Source organism: Euphorbia lathyris, chromosome 2 (assembly GCF_963576675.1).
Source record: "Euphorbia lathyris chromosome 2, ddEupLath1.1, whole genome shotgun sequence".
In the NCBI taxonomy this organism is placed as follows: Eukaryota; Viridiplantae; Streptophyta; class Magnoliopsida; order Malpighiales; family Euphorbiaceae; genus Euphorbia; species Euphorbia lathyris.
In genome coordinates this window covers 133,862,998-133,868,019 of record NC_088911.1, presented here as the reverse complement: position 1 = coordinate 133,868,019, position 5,022 = coordinate 133,862,998, and positions in this window count along the sequence as shown.

Below are 5,022 nucleotides of genomic sequence, written 5' to 3'. Positions count from 1 at the left end.
CGTACCTGAAATACAAATTTTACGAGCCGAGTTAGCTTGACGTTTTTATTTCCTAAACTAATCAAAAACACGGAAAATTAACTGAAAGTACGAAATTTATTTTTATTTCTTTATTTTATCAAAATGCTTTATTTTTGTAATTAAACTTATTTATTTTATCCAAAATCAATCCGTAAATCATGCTAAAAGATAGGGGTAAAATACCCCTATCAAACCTCCTCGAACTTTAAAGTTTTACTTGTCCTCAAGTAAAAGAAATCGAAAGACAAGGGATTGAGAAAATTAAGAAACAAACCGAAGGTTGGTTTTGCCAAGTGCGTGATTTCAAAGTTATGGTTTTATGCAAAGGTTTCGGTAAGTACCTACGCAAACAATTGAGTACAAAACTTTGTTTGAAACCTCCATGATCAAGATTAATAGGCAATATTAACGGGGGTTGATTATCTTTTGAGAACCCGATAGTACCTCACTAAGGGATTTCGCTCTTACGCTCAATTTTAGGTGGGTCGGTGTTTTAGCACTCTTCTTTGCACTTACTCGAGATCATGTTGAATTTGCATTTTCATCCGGGTTTTTCCTCCTAAAATATGGTTAGGCAATATTAAAAATGAACCCGGAGGGGGGTTGTAATGTGGGTGGCTTCTTTAGTGGTTAGTTTAAAGAAACTCGAGTTCAAAAACACCGTTTTATGTTTGCACCGTGTTTTTGTTTATTTCGGCCTTGGCGATTTTTACAAAATATACTTCAAAATTGCTCGGGTGGAGCTTGAGAATGCCTTTTTATTTTTAGCGTATCCTTTGTTTTGATAGGGGCACAAAAACAATATTTTGAAGGCTTATGGTGCTCGTTTGTTAAGGCCGTGACTTTTTCCGAGTGATTTGGGTGCAAATTGATTTTGTCGGTATTCGAACAAGAGGAAAAAGGGTTAAATGTTAAAAGGGTATTAAAAAAAAGGTTGGTTAATAGGCTCGAAGGGGTTTCCTAATGTTTGATGAAAACGAGAAAAATAAATTAAGAAAAATTAGCCTAAGTGGGTCTGGTTTATCATCTATTGCCTTTTTACCAAAAATAAGTGTACTTAACCTAGTATTGGATGCAAATTCTATGAGTCGAGTGAAGTCAAAGCTCTCGAAAAAATTGTGAAGGAATTAGAGTTCTCGTATAAACTTCTTTAGGCTCAAAAAATACCTCACAGAGATTCGGGTTTAAATTGTGTACTATCAAGTCTTCGCTAAATTCTCAACTATCCCGTTTTTATTGCCTTTTCAAAGTTCATTATGGAGATAACATTTGGGTTAAGACTCAATGCCTTAGTTTAGTACTAACCTAAACTTTGCATAAATTCCCTAATTTCAAAGCCAAGACTAAAATTCCTTAATTAGATCATCCCCTTATGTCGACGTCTTTTATTTTTTTATGACAAATAACGGAACTTTAATTAATTTCCGAAGGAGGGATAGCATGTCGGGAAAAATTTGAAAGATTCAATAAAGTAGTTTAATTATTTTTGTATTTATTTTATTTTTATTTTTGTTTTTGTTAGTGCAAAACAAACGTTAAGTGCGGGGTTGCACGGCCCTCCGCGTTATTTAAAATGATGCCTATTCTTTGGGCGTCGTAAAAAGAAATTAAAACAAAAACAAAAATAAAGGTAAGGAAGGAAAAGAAGACCCTTAGTGGTCAGGGGCCCTACGTGAGGCGTGCCCAGGGGGGCGCCCCGCGTAGAAGGTGCGTTTTATGCTATTTTTGGGCAGAGACTCAAATACGCGGGGCGTAGTAGGAGGGACGCCCTGCGTGTTGGAGTCTTTGCGCTTTTTTAAACAGAAAAATAGAGGGCACGCGGGGCGTACCGGAGGGTACGCCCTAGGGCTGCACAAAACTAACCGGAAAACCGAAAAACCGATTTCAGAAACCGAAACCAAACCGAAAAATAGGTTAACCGTAACCGATGGACTAGTTTACGGTTTTTATTTTAAAAACCGATGGTTAACCGAAACCAAAAAATAAACCGATTATGTATTAATACACATAAAACTAGTATAAATATATATAGAAATTTAATTATCAATCTATAAATATACATATTTGTATTTAATTTTTAAGTTAAAAATATCAAAATAACTTAAAACTTATTTGTTTTGGCAATTTTGTTAATTAAATTTGAAGTTACATATTTTTATTTAATATTCAAATAATTATATATTTATTTTAAAGTGAATAATTATAGATGTAAAGTGATATTTGCTACGAAAAGTCACTAATGGTTAACCGACCGAAATATAGGTTAACCGACCGAAGGGTCGAAGCGGTCAAGAGTGCTCCGCTCAATGTATGGGAGCTCCATAAAGTGGGCGGCGGAAAGTGTTTGGTAGTTCTCGGCCTCCCCCTCGGTTATGAGATGAAAAGGAGCCCGGTGTAGGCGGGTAAGTGGTGGTGTCCCCTCCCGTTCGGGTGGTGGTAGTGGTTGTTGATTTTGTGCGGAACGGGAAGAATGGGCCCTAGTGGACCGTGGGGGACGCATTTCGGCGGTGTGTTTTCGCCTAACCATGGTGTGAGTGAGGGGTTTTGGAGAGTGTGGAGGAAGGTTGTGGGAAGGTTGAGTGAGTTGTGTGGGAGAAGAAGAAGAAAAGGAGGGGTTTATATAAGGGGAGAGTGGGGAATCCAAGTAAAACTCGGATTCCCAGAGGGGTACGCGGGGCGTGAAGGGGCCACGCCCCGCGTATCCCTCCCCCTGAACTTATTATTTCAAAAAAAATGATGCGGTACGCGGGGCGTGAAAGGGGGCACGCCTTGCGCATTGCACCTCCTGCCCCTTTTTGAGGGCGAGGACGCGGGGCGTATATGGGGGTACGCCCCGCGTAAGAGGGGGAAGTGGAAGGATTTTTCGGTTTTTGATCAGTTTTATGATTTTTAATTTTATGGTTTATGAGGTTTTAATGAGTTTTTATGATTTTTATGTTTAATTATTAATTGTTTGTAATATTTTTATTTTTAATTTGTAATTAAGGAGGTAGTTAATACAAATTTATTGTGGAGGGAGTTTTGAATTTGAAAAGATGGAGGTTGATTGGATGGAAGAGAAGGTGGAGTGTGGAAGTGGAAAAGGTGTATAGGAAAGAGGAGTGATGGGAAGTTTGAGGGGAAGAAACTGCCATGGGGAGTTGTAATTTGCAACTCCCCGAGGATACGCGAGGCGTGCCCTAGGGCACGTCCCGCGTGTCCTCCCACGTGGCGTTTATTCGAAAGGGGTTTATTCACCGATGGGTACGCGGGGCGTGATAGGAGATACGCCCCGCATATCTTAAATAATTTTGGAATTAATATGGGATTTGTGTCGATATACCTATGATATCCGCACATATCAACAAATTAGTACAGCACATATATAAAAAAACATAAAATACATAAACTCCTAATTCCAAAGTCCTCTTGCACATTAGTACAACACATATATAAAAAAACATAAAATACCATTATTTTCCAGCTGAGGTCTTAGAGCAGCTTGCAGAACTTGAGATTGTAGGTGGAAGCCGTGGAATGGGGTACCCTCCGCATGTCCAGGATTAACTTAAGCATAAACAGAAAAAATTGAATACGGGAAGAAGAAATAAACGAAACTAAACACCAAGGGAAAGCATAGATATATTAAAAATAAAAAGAAAGTACAAGAAGAAAAGAAAGAAAGTACAAGAAAAACACAAAACGATCTAAAAACATAAAACATGAAAGGGAAAAACATAAAACAAAGGCAAACATAAAACAAACAGAGGTAAACTAGGGTGGAGGCGGAGGAGGATTACCGTGGATGTTGAAGCAGGAGGAGAAGGTGTTGGTGAGGGCGTCGAAGCGAGCATCGAGATAGGCCCGATCCTCACGCCGTTGGGCCTCAATGGAGTTGAAGCGGGTGATGAAGGTGGAATGGTCCATGAGGCGATTAGCCTCAAGGGTGTCAAAACGAGTGTTGAGGTTGGCAAATTGGGAGTCGAAGTGGGCACGATCGGCACGTTGGTGGCCTTCCAAGGCGTCCAACCGGGCATATATGGAATTGAAGTCATGGTTGGGGCGGTGGACTAAAGTTTAGGCCCATGTCTAAGTCCGAGTCCGAGTCCTCTTGGGGTTGGGTTGCCCCTGAACTTTCACCCAGGCCGGAAGTGGGGCGCTTGAGTGATTTGAAGGGTTTTTTGTCCAAGGGCCGCGGCTCCAAGCTAGGAAGGCGGTCAAGGGCGGCTTCACCGAGAGCGGAGGTGGCGAAGATTGTGATGAGATGGCCCAACCCGAGTTTTCCACGTTTCCGGGTAGGCATTTGGTGGAGTTGGACGGCCACGAGGTAGGAGAGGTTGTAAGTGAGGCCGTTTGCACAGCAATAGAGGGCCAAAAGCTCGTGCTTATTGACCTTGGTGGACTCGGACTTCCCCGAGAAGTAGAAGGAAATGAAGCGGTGGAGAAGTTGGAGGGTTGGATCGTGGATGCAGGCCGGGCGGAGGTTGGAGACGTCATAATCGTCGGACCCGGTGATGGAGGTCCAAAAATCATGAGGGGAGACGCCCTCGGGCCAATGTGCTATCCCGTCCTCCGCTTGACGGGTGAAATGGTTGCGGAGCCATTGTGTGTCGATGGAGAAAGGGTGGTTGTGAAGGCGGAATTTGAAGAGGGCGGCTCCGGGAACACCATTAGACTCTAGGGTGGTGTAGAACTCCAAGACCAATGAGGGGTAAATGTGTTGGCGGGCACGAAAGTGATCGTGCCAATTGAGAGTACGGAGGCGAGCCTCGAAAGCACTGCCAACATCGTAGCGTTCAAGAACGCTACGTTCGATGTACGGGAGTTCCATGATATGAGCAGGAGAAAGTGTTTGGTAGGATTGGGCCTCTTCTTCGGTGAGGAGATGGAAAGGAGCCCGATATTGGCGGGTGAGTGGCAGTGTTCCTTCTCGTTCGGGGGGTGGTGGTGATTGGTGTTGTTGGGAACGCGAGGAGCGGGCCCGAGTGGACCGTGGGGGGCGCATGTCGGCTACATGCTTGT